We start from the raw sequence: 21,434 nt of genomic DNA on the forward strand, positions 1-21,434 counted from the left end.
GAAGCAGAAAGGTACAGGTGCAGGTGGCTTTGAAGGGGGTCGGTAATGCCTGGCCCTACTCTTTTCTCTTCACCCCACTCCCTTTTCCGAATGAAAAAGCTGGACACCATGCCCAGGCGGGCTGGGAGATGAGTGAGGAAGGCAAGAACAACAGTTTGAACGCTTTCTGTAGTTCTCGGTATATCTTTACTTTCATTTTAACTTTTTACACCTGTGAGTTAGTGGAGCTGGAGCTCTAAAGTATCATCGTCTCTCTGGACATCGCCTCCAGCCCTGGTTGTCAGCCTTGGCAGGCAGCAGAATCCCTTAAACAGAAGGTTGGAGACTGCACGTTGCTACCTCACCCCCTTTCCTGGGTGTTCTGTTTACCTAGATGAGCAGTGGAAATCCAAAATCTGTATTTTGTAAAGTTCCACGGGGATTCAGAGCTCTCACCTGGGTTGAGGTATTGACTTGGAGGCTCAGGGGTGCACTTAGGTGTTCTCTTTTAAGTTGTAAATAGCCCGGGGACGTGGCGCTGCTCTGGACTTTACCCGGCTGCCTTCCTCGACACGCAGCGGGGTTCAAGTGGCTTTAGGGTGTGGGGTGTTGGGGGTTCAGAGGAGGGCTCCGAAAGAACGTTCTGGAAGGGGTTTGGAGCATGGCAGCATTGGGCGTATTGGGGCAAGGAAGAAAGGGACAAGGTAGAGAAGGTCTAGGTGGTAGGAAAGGCTTCCAGAAGGAAGCAGAGAGGACACCAAGGACGCCTCCAGCTGCTGGGGATTTGCTGGGCACGCCCCGCCCCTGGACCTCCGAGCGGGCTCATTTCCAGCCTCGTCCCTTCCCTGTGGTGGGTGGAGCATGTCAGCCTGCTAAGGAAATTCCTGGAAGGAAACCCTGGCGCAACCACCTAAGACCGGTACTTTTCCACTTCATGTGTTGATCTGTGCTTCTAGAACTCCCGGCACGTCCTCCCCTACGATGGCGTAGAGGGCTGGGGCTCCGCGCAGGGACTTTAAGCTTCGGCTGCCCCCTGTTCTGGTGGTGCAATGAGTCTGTCGACGTCACCACAGAAAGTTTTCCTCCTCTGAGTCATTCTCCATCGTCGGTTCTCCTCAGTCTTGTGTCCGCCCAGCTTCAGCAATTTGTGATGAAAGGATGTGTTTTTCCACTGTGGCCTGCGCTTGCCACCTGCCTCCCAGTTTTCCCTGTTGCCTTCAGAAACTAGTTAGTTTTTACAAAGGAGCACTCCTCCCTCCAATCCAATCTCAAAACAAGTATGGTTTTGGCATACCGAGCCTGACTACGGTAACGGCTGCTCTCCTGTGCCAGTTGCTGTCACTTCCTTCACGTGAGCGAAGCATGCGTTTCCTCCCTTGGTTCCTCTTTATTTCTCCGCCTTTCCCCCTCTGTGGGAATGAGGGTGGGCAGGACCCCTCGGGTGGGACCCCTGTGGGACCCCTGGACCCCTCCCCCCTCCCCCTCCCCCCTCCCCCTCCCCCTCCCCCTCCCCCTCCCATCAGGCCCTGCATATCTGATCGGTATCCCGGAACTGACTGGTGGAAGATTCTGATCATGTTGAGATCTTCCTTCAAAATCTCCACCGGCATCTAAGATTTTTGCTGCAAGACAAAGGCTGGTTTCCTGTCTATCATCCTCATTAATGTCTTCTCTATCTGGGGTGAGTCTGGTGTGCATGGCTTTAGTTTTGTCAATTCCAATACATACGCTGTGCTAGGGGTCCTGAGGGAGACAAAACGGAAGGGGACTCATCCCACTTCAAGAAGAGATTTCAACATGATACAATTTTCTTTCTCATGAAACATCCTGAGAATAAGCAGTGAGCAACCCTTAGTGTCGGGACGGGAAACCCAGGCTCTTTCTGTCTTGTTGCTCTGCGCCCTTTGCATGATCTAAGATACCTCTCAACGGTTTCTTGATCCAGGCAGTAGGAGGCCCTTTAAGGGCCTGAGGGAGAAGTTAAATATATCACTTCTGCCATATCCCACATGCGAGCTGTTAGTCGCATGACCATACCTAGAGGCAAGTGAAGCTGGGAAATGTAGTCTTTTTCTGAGAGTCTGTGAACTCAACTAAAACCTCTATTAATTATTAGAAGATTAAAAAAAATAAATGTTTCATGCATGTGTGAGAAGGCTGTGCATTTTCTAATTACTGGTTGCAGAATTCTGTATATGGTCATTAGGTCAAGCTTGTTAATTGTGTTGCTGGTTTTTGTCTGCCCAACTTTTCAGTAATTGAGACCTACCAATAATTGAAATCTCCCTCTGTGTTGGTGGATTTGTCAATTTTCCTATGAACTTCTATCTTTTTTTGTATTTTGTGGCTAGTTAATTAGATGCATTCGTACTATGAATTGCTATGTCTTCTTGGAGAACTAACCCTGTCACCACTATTGAGTGATCTTCTCAAGTCCTAATTATGCTTTTTCTCTTGAAGTATGTTTTATCTAATATTGACATATGTCTGCTATCTTTTTTCATTTTTTCATTTTTAACTTTCTCATGTTTTTAATGCTTTCAATCTATCTTACAAATAGTACATAGATGGATTTTGTTTTTAAAATCTAATCTGAAAACTTTCTGTTTTTTTAACTGGAAAATTTAGATCACTTATATTTATTTAATTTTTGGTGTATTTAAGCTTGTTTCTGTCTTCTTAATTTTAATTTCAGTAAAAAGATTAAAAATTAAAAATTCCTGTTTCTGTTATTTAGAAAATTTCATACCAATATCTTTTATATAGCTTTAGCATGCTTTCATATCTTCTGAACATATCTTCCCCATGTTAATATCCACAACAGCAACAAAAATTCCAAGATGTGTGATCCCTTTCATTTTGTGTATTTCTTACAGTTTCTTCTGGATTTGTTTTTTTCTTTTTTTTGAGTATCACATCTTCAAGAAGTTTTTTTTTTTTTTTTAATTAATTTATTTATTTTTGGCTGTGTTGGGTCTTCGTTTCTGTGCAAGGGCTTTCTCTAGTTGTGGCAAGCGGGGGCCACTCTTCATCGCCGTGCGTGGGCCTCTCACTATTGCGGCCTCTCTTGTTGAGGAGTACAGGCTCCAGACGCGCAGGCTCAGTAGTTGTGGCTCACAGGCCTAGTTGCTCCGTGGCATGTGGGATCTTCCCAGACCAGGGCTTGAACCCATGTCCCCTGCATTGGCAGGCAGATTCTCAACCACTGCGCCACCAGGGAAGCCCTCAAAAAGTTTTAATGTGAGTCTTAGCATAGCTGATTTCCTCAAGCCTTGTATGTTGGAGAATATTTTTATTACATTCTCTTGTTTGAATAACAACCTTAATGGGAATGGAATTCTAGGTTCAAAGCACTTTTTCCAGTGCTTTAAAACTAATACTCAGTTATCTTTTTGCATTCAGCATGGTGGTTAAAAAATGTGATTCTTTATCCTTTGTGTGATGTGCTCTTTTGGAGAGTTTTCAGAATTTTCTCTTTGAGTTTGGTGTTCTTAAATTTCATTCAAATGTGTGTAAGTGTTGGATTTTCCTTATCTTTCCTTTTGCAATGCTATGCACCCTTTCAATCTGAAGTTATTTGTCTTCTTTAATTTGGGGGAATTTGTCTCCATTAATTCTTAGAATATTTCCTTCTCTCCATTTCTATTTTATTTTATTTTATTTTTTCTATTCCATGACTCCTATTTTCTGGATGCTTCTACAAATTATATTTTTCATTTCTGAATCTTTCCCTGTATTCTTTCTGGAGATATATATAGCCTCATCTGGTTTTCCAACTCACTAATTTATTCTTCAGCTGTATTCATTTAACCATGTAACAGACTTATTGTGTTATTTATTCCCATTATATAATTTTCATACCTTGTATTTCTCCCTATTTTTGTTTTATATACCTTTGTTGTCATGAACAAGGAGAGAAACAGGGGAAGCCCAGGGAAAAGCCCCAAATAGGACACCCCCATTTGGTATCATCCAGCAAGCAACTCTTGAGACCAAGTCTTCCCCTTCAGATTGTGAGGGGGAAGTGGCTCCGGGAAGAGGAACTCACAGATTATCATTGACCAACCCTGGGTTGGGAGAGCAGGGAATGCAGAGGCTACTCAGCCTTCGCTTGTGTTCAGAAACATTTTACTGGAACATGACTTCTGAGCTGCTCCAGTTTTGCTCCTAAACCAGTAGTCTGGGCTATTACTATTACTTTCTAAAGGGGAGGGGGCAACTATTGATAGTCCCAAGGCAATGGTAGGGAAGAAGAGCAGAACTCAAGCTGCTTTTTCTACTTTATCCTCCTAGAATGGCACCAGCTGCTGTCCCTGTCCCAGGCTGCAACACCCGTCTCCCACCTAACACTCATATATATAGCAGTCGTTTTCCAGAGTTCTCATAGTTTTTCCTTTGTTTCCTGGATTTTGGGTTTCCTATCTCAATTGAGTTGACTCTGAAGGAGACAGGTGTGAATTCTCCATTGTGGCATGTGTGGTATGTGTGAATTCTCTATTGTGGCAGGAATTGGAACCTCAGCAGAGCACTCTGCAACCATGCTCTATTAATCAGGCCAGAGAAAGGATATATGTATCCTTAAGATTTATATGTATATAATATATAGAATAAGGAATTATAAGATACAGGGTATGTAAGGATATATGTTATATTAATATTTTATATATATAATAAGGAATTATAAGATTTATGTAAGTTAAAATAAAGTATAAATATGTCTTATTTATATAGGATACATTTACATATCTAATATAGTATAAGATTTATCTAAATCTTATATAAAATATACATATATATGTATATATTTATATTTATTATAAGGAATTTTTATAAGATTTATTATAAAGAATTGGCTCATGTGATTATGGAGACTGGGAAGTCCAAAATCTTCAGGGTGTGTTGGTAAGCTGGAGATCCAGGGGACCCAGGAGAGCCAGTGTTCCAGTTTCAGTCCAAAGGCAGTCTGCTGGAGAATTTTCTCTTGATCGGGGGAGGTTGGTCTTTGTTCAGTTCGGGCCTTCAGCTGATTGGGTGAGGCTCACCCATATTATGGAGGGAAATCTACTTACTCAAAATCCACCAATTTAAATGTTAATCCCATCCAAAAACAGTCTCACATCCGGAATACTTTTTTGGCCAAATATCTGGGCACCCCATGGCCCAGCCAAGTAGATACATAAAATCAAGCCATGCTCCCAACAAGAGAAGCCACCGCAATGAGAAGCTCGCATACTATTATTTAAAGTATAGTCCAAGGAGCAGTGTTGGCCTCCCCCAGGAACTTGTTAGAAATGCAGAGTCTTGGGGCCCACCACAGAACCTACATTTTTTAAAAAATGCCTGCATTTTAGCAAGACATAAATCTTCTCAATTTATTGAGCCTGAGCTTCACATCTGTAAGATAAGGATTACATCAGAGATTCTCCTGGACATGCAAGGGCCTTTAAAAAAATATGAACACTATCTGGGCTCACCCCAGACCAGTTGAAACTGAATCTTTGGAGCATGCCACAAGCATCTGTATAGTATTTTAAAAAACTGTGTTGGTGATTTTGCTACCCATTGAAGGTTGGGAACGTCTAGAGCAGTGTTTTGTAAAGTGAAATATGCACACAAATCGCCTGGTGACCTTATGAAAATGCAGATTGTGGTTCATGGGATCATGAGGCTGGAGATTGCATTTCCGGCACGCTCCTGTCACACTGCTGCTGCTGCTCTAGGACCACTCTGTGAGTCTGGAGATGCTAGACTGGATGGTGAGTGAGGTCCTGTGCAGTTCTGAACTGCTCTGATCCCTGCGGGTTGGGAGGGCTTCACAGTTTCACCAAAGTGAGCTCCACCCAGGATGCGTCTTAGTATCCAACCAGCAAATAAGGCCTTGCCCTTTGTGGTTTCCAGCATCTTCTGAATTCCCCATGTCAAAAAATCAGATGTCTTCCTGTTGCTATTACCCACATGGAAGTGACTGTACTGTTCCTATGGAAAGGTTGGCTCTATACCCCATGACCAGGGTATAAGGCTCTAGAAGACAGCAGTTATGCCCTCCACGGGGCTGGGGAGATTGAGAATGGTTATTTGGTATCAGACTAACTTCATGCGGAGACTGAGAAATTCAAGTCAATGGGAGACCAAACTCAAGATGTGTTCTGGACTTCCCTGGTGGTTCAGTGGGTAAGACTCAGTGCTCCCAATGTAGGGGGCCCAGGTTTGATCCCTGGTCAGGGAACTAGATCCCACATGCTGCAACTAAGGAGTCTGCATGCCACAACTAAGAGCTTGCATGCCACCACGAAGATCCCATGTGCTGCAAATAAAGACCTGGTGCAGCCTAAATAAATAAATACATAAAATACATATTAAAAAAAAAAAAAAAAGATGTGTTCTACCTGCAGCCTCAGGCTTGGTCCCTGCTGCAGCTCCATTGAATGCTCCCATTTCCTCAGCTGGAATAGCTTTTTCTCACTGGCCCTTTTCTCAGCCTTTAATTTAAAGCTCTGTTGTAAAACTTAACTAGAGCACTCTGACCTGAGTTCTAGGTATTTTGTGTTTGCTCCTTCTCTAAGTTGAGATGTCCTTCAGGGGAAGCCACCACAGCCCTTTGCTTTCCTTCTGGCCCCTTCCACCATCCATCCCCAGTGGCAGCTGAGGTGGACCTCAGAAAGCCCAAATGAGCTCATATCACTCCCGTGCTTGGTGCCCTCCAATGGCTTTGCTTGATGCTTTGAGTAGAATCCATACTCAACGCCATGGGGCCCTGATAACCTCCCAATGTCATTCATTACCACTTTCCCCCTTGCTCGCCACACTCTGCCCATGTTGGCCTCTCCCAGCACTCCAGGCTCACTCCTGCCTTGGCTCTTTCTTCTGCTCAACACACTTTTCCCCAGATCTTCATGTGGCTGGCTGCCCCTTGTCATTCATTCCACAGCCCCTGTGTCACCTCTTTTGAAAAGCTTTCTCAGGCCACCCTTCTAAGCGGCCTTCCCCATCCCAGTATCTTTCTGTGCCCCATTACCCTGTTTTGGTGTCTTCATAGCATGTATGACCATTAGAATGATCTTATTTATGGATTTGTTTTCTTATCTACTGTCTGCCCCATCCCCACTAGATTGTAAACTTCACAAGGGACCCTATGGTTTAGTCACCTTGTTCTCTCTAGTGCCTGAAACTTTGACATTCAGGAACAGGAGGTATTCAATTATTAACGGAATGAATCGTGACTCTTTCACTGCACTTAGCTCAGTTTGTTCATTTAACAAAGCTTTTTAAAATTATTATTTCAACCAAAATGTGTTTATGATTTTGGGTGTTTTCCAGAAAAACTAGTTCATGGAGAAATGTTGCAAAAATAAGGCACATTTGACAGGAATAGTATGGGGCTCAGTTGGATCCCATTTTGCATTTGTAGGGGCGCATGTGGGGTCCTGAGTTATGGCATGTTTGCCTGTCTGATTTAAGGAGCTCACGCAAAGTTCAGAATAAGCTTTTGCTTGTACCCTGCACTCTAAATTCCTCTTTTGTGCCCAGTGGCAAGCTGGCAAAAAGCAGCTGATGAGGATGTGGGGCAGACAGGGTCAGTCCTGGAGCTCTGCTTTGCTCTGACACCCCAACACCTCTGGCAAGATAGCAGCTCTCAGCACCTGGCCCGGGGTCTCAGGGAAACCCTGGCACAGTAACCCAAAATGCCAGGCTGCTGCACAGGCAAGAAAGGCACCTTCAGTGAAGGAGGCTGGTGCTGACAGGGACATCAAAGTGAGCCAGGGGCCAGCTGGAGATTGTGCCGGGAGTGGCTGGGAACAGGCTTGTGTCTCCACCAAGGTTTCAAGCCGCCCTCTGACATCGCTTGTCAGGGGTTTTACCATTCTCCCAGGTCTGCGTGATTCAACCCAGCCCGCCTGGCAAGGTGGAAGGGCAATGAGGTATTTCCCTGGTGCTGTAGCTTCACCAGGCTCCTGGGGTGGTCCCTGGGCTTCTTTAGGTGGTCTTGGGTAGGTGGAAATTGGCATCCAAATCACAAGTCAGACTGAATCTACTTTCTTTTTTTAATTTTTATTTTATATTGGAGTATACTTGATTTACAATGTTGTGTTAGTTTCAGGTGTACAGCAAAGTGATTTAGTTATACATATACATATATCTATTCTTTTTCAGATTCTTTTCCCATATACGTTATTATGGAGTATTGAGTAGAGTTCCCTGTGCTATACAGTAGGTCCTTGTTGATTATCTATTTTATATTTACTAGTGTGTATATGTTAATCCCAACCTCCTAATTTATCCCTTCCCCACACCTTTCCCCTTTGGAAACTGTAAATTTGTTTTTGAAGTCTCTGTTTCTGTTTTGTAAATAAGTTCATTTGTATCTTTTTTTAGATTCCACATATAAGTGATATCATATGATATTTGTCTTTCTCTGTCTGACTTACTTCATTTAGCATGATAATCTCTAGTTGCATCCATGTTGCTGCAAATAGCATTATTTCATTCTTTTTTATGGCTGAGTAGTATTCCATTGTATATATGTACCACATCTTTATCCATTCGTCTGTCAATGGACATTTAGGTTGCTTCCATGTCCTGGCTATTTTAAATAGTGCTGCAGTGAACATTAGGGTACATGTATCTGTTTTTAATAAATTTATTTATATACTTATTATTTATTTTTGGCTGCATTGGGTCTTTGTTGCTGCACGCGGGCTTTCTCTGGTTGTGGCGAGCGGGGGCTGTTCTTCATTGCAGTACGCGAGCTTCTCATTGCAGTGGCTTCTCTTGTTGTGGAGCACGGGCTCTAGGTGTGCAGGCTTCAGTAGTTGTGGCACACGGGCTCAGTTGTTGTGGCTCATGGGCTCTAGAGCACAGGCTCAGTAGTTGTGGTGTGCGGGCTTAGTTGCTCTGCAGCATGTGGGGTCTTCCTGGACCAGGGCTCGAACCTGTGTCCCCTGCATTGGCAGGTGGATTCTTAACCACTGAGCCACCAGGGAAGCCTGCATGTATCTTTTCAAAGTATGGTTTTTCTCTGGATACATACTCAGGAGTGGGATTGCTGGATCATATGGTAGGTCTATTTTTAGTTTTTTAAGGAACTTTGAAACTACTTTCAAGGTGTTTTTCCCATGGGAGATGTAAATTTCCATTAAAAAATGCAATGTGAGCATGAAAACAGAGCCACAATGAAGGTTATTTGTCCAGAAAAATCTCCCTAAGCTATATTTTGTGTGTTGGGGAATAAAGGGGCATCCAAGGGTGAACAAAGGCAATTCAGGACTTCAGCACGTAGGTGGTTTTTGTGGTTTTGGCTTCACCAAAAGGTCCCAGAGATGGAGTGGATTGGGTGATAACTATGAGGGGTCTGGTGTGGATGACTCTTTTGGTTCAGCTGAATTTAATTCAAGTAAAAACGACGTGCCTGCTCCGTGCCAGGTACTGTGGGCAGGAGGCCTATCAGTTCCCACCCTCTTGAACCTTATTATGCCGCTGGAGACGCAAACAAACGTTACTCCCATAGCAGTGTGATGGCAGACAGAGGCAGCTGCCTCTTCCTCAGCGAGGCCCAGGGATATAGAATCCCAAGCCTCAGTTCAAGTTCCTAACTCACCAACCTTTAGTGCTTTGACTTTGGGCCAATTATTTAATATTTTTAAGCTATAATATGAGGAAATTACATCTGCCCTGTCCATGTCATGGGTTGTTATGAGGATCTGATGAGATCATTTATTTGAAAGCGCTTTTGAACTCATAAGGAGAAATTTGAGTTGTTATTGAGACTACCAAGAACTCAGTTTTGGAGTTTTCAATGATAATCTCTTGCTGTTCACCGCCACATTGTGACACTCTCTGTTAGCAATGGGATGTGAAAATCTGAAGAAAGGTATAGAGATGCCGTGTCCAGTAAGGGAGCCACTAGCCACAGGTGGCTGTTGAACACCTGAAATAGACCTAGTCTGAACTGAGATGCACGCTAGGATGTGAATTTTGTAAAAAAAATTAAAAACGAAGAAAGAAAGGAAAGTTGTAAAATATTTCACTAATGATTTTTTAAAATATTGGTGACATGTTCCAATGATAATATTTTGGATATATTGGGTTAAATAAAATATATTAGAATTTATTTAAAACATGGCCATTAGAAAATTTTAAGTTACGTGTTATGGCTCACATTATACTTTCATTGGAAGTACAGCTATAGAGATTCTCTTTGGAAATTTTCTTTTGTACACAGTACACATAAACATTCATATAATTTCAGAGGTATTGCAGACCCCTTGAAGTCCCAGCTATCGAACTCTAAAATGACTATTTTAAAGGTTGTTTTCCATTTACACTCAAAATACGCACAAAAAGTGTTCCTGTGAAATTAGATCACTTTAGTGAGAAGCATTACTGTGTTCCTCTAGGCAGGAAGTGGCTTCATCATCATGATCATCGCAGAGGCTGCACGGAAGGCCCCCTGTAGAGTGTGTGCAGTGCACTCAGATCTAGATGGACAGAACTCTGCAGAGAGGCGGCTGAAGCATCACTACAGTTGTGTGGTTAGAGTGACGACACGCCAAAGCTTCAGTAAGGAAGAGATTTTCCAAGTACCAAGTGAACAACCTCAGTTTCCTCCCACCCTCGAATCTTTTTCCCTCTCATGGAAAAAAGACAAAACAAAAAGAAAGACCCATCCTTTAGTTCTCTTTTATATTTCCTAGCTCACGGAATTCACCCCCAAATCTTTTGAGGTATTATCCATGCTGATTTTATCAGTTGAGGAAAGAAGACTCAGAACAGCTCAGAAACTTGCCAGCGGTCATGTGGGTAGGAGAACTGGAATGCAAACGCTTTCCAGGGTCAGTCTGTTTCTGCCACTAGCTGCTGCCAGAGGAAGAGGGAGGAAAGTAGAAAGGGGGGGAGTCAGAGGCAGACATTGGCCACACCCACCCCCTGACCTTTATTCTGAGAGGGAAACCATGACGTTTGATGGTAAGAGAGGATCAACCACGGACCAGGTCTAGGGGATTCCCTGTAGTTCTTGGGGAGCCATCTTTTCTTTTTTTGGCTTTATGTTAATTTTGTTCTGTTTGTTCTTGTTTTTTTATTTTTTATTTTTTTAATTGAAGTACAGTTGATTTACAATGTTGTGTTAATGTCTGCCGTACAGGAAAGAGATTCAGTTATACATATATATACATTCTTTTTTTTTAGATTCTTTTCCATTATGGTTTATCATAGGATACTGAATATGGTTCTCTGTGCCGTACAGGGGAGCCATCTTTTCATGGCTTCCTTTCAGAGGAAAACTCCTGTTAGATGAGTAACAGCAAAAACAAAGCCGCAAACAAAAGACCAGTCTATAGCATTTACACAGCTTGGGTTAGTTGTGGTTCCCTGTCTAGAGAAGCCAGGGAAACAGCCCATGTCCATCCACCAAAGATGGGCTTGGAATGCTGTCAACCCTTAAACACAACACTACTGAGGGCTTCTGAGTTGACTGTGATCTAATGAAACGCTGGTGTCAGTCAACTCCTGGAAGAGTTTGCTGGCTGGCCTGGTCCCCAAGCAGAAGCAGCAGATCCCTGCCCAAGTTCTAGGAGTGGGATGACCAGTGGCAATATAAAGGGCAAAAAGACAAGAGAGTCTTTCTTTCTGAGAATGTTTCCACTGCAGTTAGGTTAGAAAATGATCCAGGGAAGATATAAACTAGCCCTTTCATTTAGCAAAATAAAATGCCTATCCATTTGGTAATCTGCGCAGTAGACGTCCCGGCCAGAATCTTGTTTTTAAAGGTTTTATTTAATTTGCACGCCCCCCTCCTCCCACTGCCCAGCATCAGGCTGGACAAGAAGAAAGGGGGCAGTGGCCTGGCAGATGCTGCCACGTGGTATTTCCTTGTAGAATAGCTTCCATGGCATTTGTATTAAATAACCACCGGGAAAAGGTGAAGTGTCGATGATAGGAGGTGTCTGCGTTTCCTGGGGTTTTGTTCCAGGTTTAATGAATATGGATAATGCATGGAACGTCTCAATTTTCAGAGCTGTGTTTTTTCATTAAACACTGTCACTCTTCACAGGGAAGGAACTAGACATTCCTGACACATGATTTGGCCGGTCTCAATCACAAATGCTCCAAAATTGGCTTTCAGAAACCCATTTCAGATTTGGCCCAGACTGTCAAATCTTGTCCAAGCACCAGTTGGGAGAGGACTGGCCAGAGAGGCCTGATCAGAAAGCCATGCTCTAAAAAATACTTGCTGAGTCTCCCCAGGGAGTTCGGTTGAGGAGGGCAAGTGATTTGCTCTTCAAATGACCGTTCCTTCCTTGGAAAAGAACACATGGAATGAAAGTGCACAAGATGTTTCTGGTGTCCCCACAAGAGTTTCACACAAGTGAAGGCACCAAGGACCCTCCATGCATGGACCAAGTGAAGAACGTTTTGTCCCATCTCTAGGATACCTTCCTCATCAGCTAATTTAACTACAGTACAGCTGATGGCACCTGTCAAATGAAAATTGAAATTGCCTTTAAGGTAAAAATGCATTGCGTTCAAGGTTGGGGCTGTGTCTTCTTCTGAGTTGTGCCTCATCCAGCATTTCTCAAAACATGATCTTGACACATTCCTGCATCAGAGCCAGGGGATCTGCTTCAATAGCAGATTTGGAGGCTCCTAATCACCAAATATGTGAGAGCAGGAGCCCAAAATTTGCATTGTACCAACCCCCAGGCAATCCTGATATACCCCAAAGTTTGTGAGCCACTGGATGTGAAAAGAATGAGATTGGTTTCTTTTTGAACTTGTTTAATTGTATGTCTGTTGGGAGGAAAGTTTGAACCACAAAAGACAGGGATCACTCTAAGCCCGTGTTTTTGCTGACTGATACGTGTATCTTGTCCCTTCCCAGTCATGGGTCCTCATCTGCCCAAGAACAGTATTTCTAAGAGGTTGTTTCTGTGTGTCTTCTGGAAAGAATTTGTCCTTCAATATATGCGATTGCAACATGTTGATAAAAGCAAGAGAAAAACAATAAAACTGTTTTGTTGAGTTTCTCATTTTTCTGAAGCAAACAGTTTTTAAGTGATAAAAAAGCAATTCAGTGAAACTTACTGTTCACGAGTTTACACGACAGAATGGATATGTACTTGTGTATTCATATACTGATCCTTGCACACATGATCACCCAAGAGTCTGAGTTGCCTGGTCCTTAAAAAACATGCTTTTTCAAATTTACACCATACCCAAATCTAGAATGATGTTTGTTGCTTAAAGGACACTGATGTCAGATCAACGTAGCAAGAAGTCAAAAAGTGCATTGACCATTTCTGGATAAATTTCGGTGGATCTGAATTGCTTATGTTAGGACAAATTTAGTTTTAATTTTAAACTATCTGGTTACCTTAGGCCAAGTCTATTACATTAGACAGCAATGAAAACGAATGGCAACCCCTCCACCCCAAAGTAACAAGTGGATCTTCAACCAAATAGTCCTTAATTACTGCAAAACCACTCTAGTTCTCTAAAATACCCCAAGCCATGGCATCTAGGGACCAGCCACATGAAGTCAATAAGACAAAATGAAGACGCCAACATTAAACCAAAGGTACGACATTTCTTCTTATGAAAGGAGGACTCTTTTCACCATCAAGGAAGCTCTTTGTAGTTTGTCTAGTTAACCTAGAAATACCAGGGTGGTGCCCTGAGACTTCCTAGTGAGAAAGAAGAATGTTGCCTCCTTCACTGTGTGACCATGGAGAGTCTTGCAAGTGTGTGTAGCCAACAAATTTGTTAGTTTCAGATGAGATACACTGAATGATTTTGCTGGGGTTGTTGATCCAGGAGGTCCTGTAAAGTCCAGCCATGCTTCTCTAGACCGTTCTGTCAGGTCCTCTTATTACTTGAGCATAGCGATGGGGCTCCACCTTGTTCAGCTCCCGTGTTGCAATATACTCTAACAGTTATGATATAAAGTGAGGAGGACAGATGAAAAGTGATTTCAAAATGTATGTGTTTCCTTTTCTCCATCTGGATGAAAATGAAAAAAATCAGGTCTTAAGGCATTGCAGAGTTTAATCAGGAAATGAGAATCCACTCAGCATTTTAAATAGAGGATATTTAATACAGGGAATTGGTTAAGCAGGTGATGAAAGTTCTGAGAAGCCAAACAAAGGGCCAGTGAAGGAATCCAAAAGCAGGAGGCCACCAGTCCCCTAGGCTGGGGAATCAGAGGAAGGAGGGGTGTTAGCAGAGCTAGGAGCTGGGCCATCCAGCACCCATGGTGGGCATGTCCGGTGGGAGCTGGAGCCATGCCAGAGATTGCAGCAGCTGCTGAGACATCCCATGAGGCAGAGAGAGAAGGAGAGCGACTCCCTGGCTTCTCCCTTCTTTCTATTCCTCAATCTTTTTCCATTGCTGTCCTTCAGCCAGACTCACCAGGAAGCCTGGAAAACACAGTCAGCAGGGGTTAGTTTCCATGTGATCAGCTCATGGGAAGGAGGAGGGATGGATTTAACCAGCACATCACCCCATTGGGAATACGGCAGGACTCACTCCTTGCTGTCAAACATGGAATTCATTGAACTATGGAACTCTGGCCCATCATCTTGACCACCCCCTGTAGGGCAACTTTTCTTCTGAACCATTTATTTCCTTGAGTGTGATATGCCATGATCATCAATACAGATAAGGCAAATGCAGACCTTTATCCCTGCACTGGATAACCGCTATACTTGGTATCTACCTGCTGTGGCTGGCTGGGCCAGTGTGGTGGTTCTGATAAAGGTCAGAAATGGAACTAGAAGTCCTTCGAGGGCCACTAAGAAGAGGACCACAACTTTCAGAGATCCTTCTCAGGAATGGGCTGTGAATCTGGGATGGAGGCTCTTTATTAAGCCAAACTGGTTCTTTCCAAGGAAAAGTATATGCCTTTGGATAGTTGTACTGACTTATACTCTTTAACTAAAATATAGCAATTATTAGAACAACAATCCACCTATAAAATGCATCCTTCATGGGAAAAAATTCATGTTGAGAACTGTAAATGCTTTCCATTTTCTGTACTGATCCCCTCCTCCCCATGTCACCCCAAAACTGGGTTCACCTCTTAGTGGGTGTTGAGCCAAAAGACATAACCAAGCCAAAGATCAGGAGAGGGAAGGATTTATTACTTGCAGCAAGTAAGGAGAACACTGGGGATCTTTCCCAAATCAGTGTCTCCCTAAACAGCAAAACTGGGGAAGTTTTAACCTAAGGGCATATGCATGAACAGGCTTGGGCTGGTGACAGAGTCCAAGCTTTAGTTGATGGAAGTCACGAGGGTCAGAAAAGGTCAAATCATCCTCCCTTAGTTTCCAGTTGATCTGGTGGTTGAGCTTCAGGCTAATCTTCACCATTGAAACAGAACTGGGAGTCTTTACAACTGATACTTTATCTTTGCTATTGTTACTTCTCTTGTCTGAAACCAGTCGTTTGTTTCTGTATTCTTTTGTTCCTTTAAGATCAGTAATTACTCAGACCTGTTCAAGGACAAGCACTGTGGCCAGGCTCAGATCACAAAATGTCTCTTAAGCCAAAAACGGCTTCTCTTCTGTCAAGAAAGCCATGCTTGGTTCTCTTTCTCCGGGGACACCCTACCCTACCTGCTTACACTTCCTTTCTGGTACTACATCCTGTATCAGGCTCATCTTGTATATTTCCTGCTCCAGTGCTAGAATCAACCATTTCTCTAAGGAGACCTGGATCCTTATATTGGAGAACAGTTTTAGAAACCAAGATCTAGCTGCTAGATGTGCTCAGTTTGGCCCACTTTTAATCTATCCATCCATTTCCTAAACATACACCTTTCCCAGTGTCAACTTTGGGCAAGACTCTGGAGCAGACGAGACAAATGAAGTGCAGGTAATTCTATTACCCCATGGTCCAAGAGAAGCACTGCCCACGGGCTATGAATAGAGCTCCATGCTAATTGCAAGGTGAAAGGAGATTTCCAGTTGGAGATCCATATCACAGAAGTCTTTGTTCTTGATTCTAGACTTTACCTCCTATCTTCCAGGGCCATATCTTAGTAGCTTGGCTCATAACTACCCTTCCACACGAGAGTCTATAATATCAGCCTGACCTGAGTTTAAATTCTGGTTCTGCCACTTATTAGCTATGTGACCTGGAGCCGGTGTCTTAACTGCACTGTACCTCGGTTTCTTCATCTGTAAATTGGGGATGGTGATGCCAAAAGGACCCACCTTTAGAGGGCTTTGGGAAGATTAAGCCGAAGGCACGTGGAATGCCTGGCACAGTGTCTGGTGCAGTCAGGCACAGCAAATGCTGGCAAGCAGAATGGCAATGAAAGCTGGTGTCCTTCTTGGAGCAACGTGTCTTGAGTGTCATCTGATTCTTCGCACAGGGATGCAGAAGAGGCTGTAATTAACACAGTTTGTAAAGGCAGAGCCAAAAGAAGTGGCTGTGGAACGGGCTGACTCCTGGGGTCACAGTCAGGTCTGTCCTGTAGATGACATTGTTTTTGAGAAGTAAACCGTAAACGATAGAGGTCTTGGGGTCACCTGGCATTTGGTGGCTCAGCACAAAATTTAGCACCAGGAGGTGAGGCATCTGCTGCCACCCCCAGCCCCCTCCCCCGCCACCTGTGATTCATGCTTATCAAAATACATTAGCATAGCCTCCAATGTCAACATATGCTTGACATTCCAGAAGGGAGCTTCATGCTAGGGTTCTCCACCCCAGAGCTGCTCCCCCCAGACGGTGATGATGAGCCTAACAAATGTTTCCTGTTCTGGAAGGAAAACAGTATTTTTTTTTTTTAAATCCTCTTGGGCTTTGTTTTTTTTTTTTTTTTTTATAAATTTATTTATTTATTTTTGGCTGTGTTGGGTCTTCGTTTCTGTGCGAGGGCTTTCTCTAGTTGCGGCGAGCGGGGGCCACTCTTCATCGCGGTGCGCGGGCCTCTCACTATCGCGGCCTCTCTTGTTGCGGAGCACAGGCTCCAGATGCGCAGGCTCAGCAGTTGTGGCTCATGGGTCTAGTTGCTCCGCAGCATGTGGGATCTTCCCAGACCAGGGCTCGAACCTGTGTCCCCTGCATTGGCAGGCAGATTCTCAACCACTGCGCCACCAGGGAAGCCCCGGAAAACAGTATCTAAACTAAGCTGTTTCAGAGAGTCTTAAGACCTTTTAGGTAGACCTTTCAGAGAGTCTTAAGACCTTTTAGCATAGATGTCATGAACTTTCCCTGGAGTTAGGTGTGTCCCCAAAGTCTTAAAATTGAGCTTAATATAGAGGTTGTGGTTGTCCCCTTTGGTGTTTTTCTTTAACCTGAGAAGCATCTAGAACAGTGATGCTCAAGGTGCGGCTCCTAGACCAGCAGTATCAGCAGCCTCCAGGAACTTGTTAGAAATATAAATTCTTGGGTCCCATCCCAGACCTACTGAATCAGAAATTCTGGAGGTGAGCCCTGCCTCTCTCCCCTGCCTATTACATTATATGTTTTAACAAGCCCTCCAAGTGATTCAGATGCCAGATATAGTTTAGGAACCATTGATCAAAAGGATGCAGGACTTTCCCAAACTTTCAACCTTAAAACTAAAGGCGTTTTGAACTCTAAACACCTTAAGAGACTGACTCTCGCTAATGTATGACACTAAGTAGGTACACATTAAATATTTATTGAATGGATGAATTAGAAAATACTGAAATGGTTAAAATTTAAGACACTAACAGCAGCAAGGGCTGGTGAGGATATGGAACAAAGGAACTCTCATTCATTGTTGATGGGAACGCAAAATGGTACAGCCACTTTGGAAGTCAGTTTGATGGTTTCTTACAAAACTAAACATACTCTTACCATACAATCCAGCAATCCCACTTTTTGATACTTACCCAAAGGAGTTGAAAACTTATGTCCACACAAAAACCTGCACAGGTATGTTTATAGCAGCTTTATTCATAATTGCCAAAAAGTGGAATCAACCATGAAGTCCGTCAGTAGGTGAATGGATAAATAATGTGGTACATCCAGACAATAGAATATTATTCAGCAATTAGAAGAAATGAGCTATCAAACCATGAAAAGACATAGAGGAAACTTAAATGCATATCGCTAAGTGAAAGAAGCCAATCTGAAAAGGCTACATACTATATGATTCCAATGGTGTGACATTCTGGAAAACGCAAAACTATGGAGACAGTAAAAAAGGTCCGTGGTGTTCAGGGGCTGGGGGAAGGGAGGAATAAAAGGGTGGAGAACAGAAGATTTTTAGGGCAGTGAAATTTCTCTGTATGATACTACAATGGGCAATATATATCATTATACATTTGTTCAAACCCATAGAATGTACACACAAAGAATGAGCCCTAACGTAAACTATGAAATTCAGTTAGTAATGACGTATCAATATTGGCTCATCAATTGAAATAAATGGACCACACGAATGCAAGATGTTATCTTTAAGCCTTAAACACACTGGGGTCAACCCATCAGATACATATGTAACTGATTTAAGAGCATCCTGTTTCCTTGGAAGCATAAATTCTTCTCAGTCTCTTATCCAAAGAGGAGGGGTCTTCTTTCCAAGAAAGAAAAGGAAGAGGGGTCTTTCTAGCTCCTAAAGGTAGTGGTGCAGTGAGCCCTGGATGAATTATGCCTGTCCCCTTTTTGAAACCCCAGATCCTTAGGAAATGCTTTGGGAAATTGGTGCATGAATTTTGATAGCTGGGCTGTTCTGGTGGATCAAGGTCTTGGATTCTGCTCCTCATGGGGAGAATCAGTCATTCTGAAGAAGTTCAGTATTTCCTTAAGATGATAAGTGGGAGCTTCTCTGTGACATGACCACCCTTCACATGCATAGAAATGTTCCATTAATACTATGTGGCTCTTTTAATCTTAAAGAATGATATTGCCTCAGCAATGCTGGCAAAGGGGTTTGCTAGAGAAACAATGGAAGCTGCAGCAGAACATCATTTTTCTTTAAGGTTGGACCCAGCAAAAATTCTATACTTTTAGCCAGAGAGGGCCCTGTGGCAGCTCCAGCCAATGAGATATAAGCAGATGTTGTGTGGATGGGGCTTCCAGGTGAACTCTTTAAAAGAGGACAGGAAAAAGGTGGAGTGGTGGGGGTGGAATAAATTGACATGCACATTTTGTCCTCTGTCTTTTTCTTTCTTCTGCCTGGAATGCTGATGCAATGCTGGAGGTAGAGTTGCCACCTTGTAGCCATGAGGTGGCCATGAGTGCAAAGTCCACAAACTAAGGATAGGAATGCAGAAAGATAGAAGAAACATCATTTCTAGAGGGTGTTGTGCAGCTGCTGTACCAGTCCTGAACTACTTACCACTGAATTTTTTTTTTTTTTAAAGGAATTCCTTTATTTTTTAAATTATTTTTATTATTTATTTATTTTTAGCTGTGTTGGGTCTTCGTTTCTGTGCAAGGGCTTTCTCTAGTTGCGGCAAGTGGGGCCCACTCTTCATCGCGGTGTGTGAGCCTCTCACTATCGCGGCCTCTCTTGTTGCGGAGCACAGGCTCCAGACGCGCAGGCTCAGTAATTGTGGCTCACGGGCCCAGTTGCTCCGCGGCATGTGGGATCTTCCCAGACCAGGGCTCGAACCCGTGTCCCCTGCGTTGGCAGGCAGATTCTCAACCACTGCGCCACCAGGGAAGCCCCCACTGAATTTTTTTACATGAGAAAAAAAACCCAACAACCCTAATTTGTTTAAGTTGATATTTTGGGAGTTTCTGTAACTTGCGGTCAAATCCAACGTCTAACTGCATGAGAGGTATTTTTAGTCTACGCTCATGGTTGAGAGTACAGACTTTGAGGTCTGACAGACCTAGTGATGTGTTCTGCTACATGACTTTGAACATCCTCAACTTCAGATACTTCATCTATAAAATGGACTCAATAGCAGTTCTGACCACTGTATCGTTTTAAGGATGACTTGAACGAACATATTTTAAGTGCTATTGGCACAGTGCCTTGCACATATTTTTTTTTAACATCTTTATTGGAGTATAATTGCTTTACAGTGGTGTGTTAGTTTCTGCTTTACAACAAAGTGAATCAGTTATACATATACATATGTTCCCATATCTCTTCCCTCTTGCATCTCCTTCCCTCCCACCCTCCCTATCCCACCCCCTAGGTGGTCACCAAGCACCGAGCTGATCTCCCTGTGCTGTGCGGTTGCTTCCCACTAGCTCTCTATTTTACGTTTGGTAGTGTATATATGTCCATGCCACTCTCTCACCCTGTCACAACTTACCCTTCCCCCTCCCCATGTCCTCAAGTCCATTCTCTAGTAGGTCTGTGTCTTTAATCCCGTCTTGCCACTAGGTTCTTTATGACCTTTTTTTTTTTTTCCTTAGATTCCATATATATGTGTTAGCATACTGCATTTGTTTTTCTCTTTCTGACTTACTTCACTCTGTATGACAGACTCTAACTCCATCCACCTCACTACAAATAACTCAATTTCGTTTCTTTTTATTATGGCCGAGTAATATTCCATTGTATATATGTGCCACATCTTCTTTATCCATTCATCCAATGATGGACACTTAGGTTGCTTCCATGTCCTGGCTATTGTAAATAGAGCTACAATGAACATTTTGGTACATGACTCTTTTTGAATTACGGTTTTCTCAGGGTATATGCCCAGGAGTGGGATTGCTGGGTCGTATGGTAGTTCTATTTTTAGTTTTTTAAGGAACGTCCATACTGTTCTCCATAGTGGCTGTATCAATTTACATTCCCACCAACAGTGCAAGAGTTCCCTTTTCTCCACACCCTCTCCAGCATTTATTGTTTCTAGATTTTTTGATGATGGCCATTCTGACCAGTGTGAGATGATATCTCATTGTAGATTTGATTTGCATTTCTCTAATGATTAATGATATTGAGCATTCTTTCATGTGTTTGTTGGCAATCTGTATATCTTCTTTGGAGAAATGTCTATTTAGGTCTTCTGCCCATTTTTGGATTGGGTTGTTTGTTTTTTTGTTATTGAGCTGCATGAGCTGCTTGTAAATTTTGGAGATTAATTGCCTTGGACATATTAAGGACAGAATAGGTGGTACAAAACTGGAGTTGCCTCCCACTACAGATATAGGGTGTGTCATCATTTGCAAGAACTTAAAAAACAGAGCAGGATCTGGCAGCATTGTGTCTTGGACACTCTGAATATTATATAATGTCTGGATTTCATTGTCATGTGCTAAATCAAGGTCACCTGATGCCAAGTGGATCTTCCCAGGCTTAACCCCAGACTGTTATTCACTCCCTCACCCACTTCTAGGGCTTGATGCCTACAGATCCCTCTAGGGAAATGACCCCCCCCCCCCCCAACACACAGCCACTTATAGAGCGAGACAGTTATGCAGAGAGAAGAGGCCGTGATTCATGCCCCAAGGCCATTGCCTCAGACTCAGCTGATTGCACCGGAAGTAGACTTCCAACCTGAAGGGGCACACTCTGTAGG

At 43.2% G+C, this 21,434-nt stretch overlaps 1 long non-coding RNA gene across 1 annotated transcript; it reads left to right on the plus strand.

Moving 5' to 3' along the window:
* The first annotated feature begins 1,489 nt into the window (after positions 1-1,489).
* Positions 1,490-12,984, plus strand: LOC309659423. The gene is made up of 2 exons (XR_014262799.1): positions 1,490-1,660; positions 10,374-12,984. It is a non-coding gene; the product is annotated as an uncharacterized lncRNA (long non-coding RNA).
* Positions 12,985-21,434: the final 8,450 nt, after the last annotated feature.

Source organism: Balaenoptera physalus (genome assembly GCF_965194825.1).
Source record: "Balaenoptera physalus genome assembly, chromosome: 4".
Lineage (NCBI taxonomy): Eukaryota > Metazoa > Chordata > Mammalia > Artiodactyla > Balaenopteridae > Balaenoptera > Balaenoptera physalus.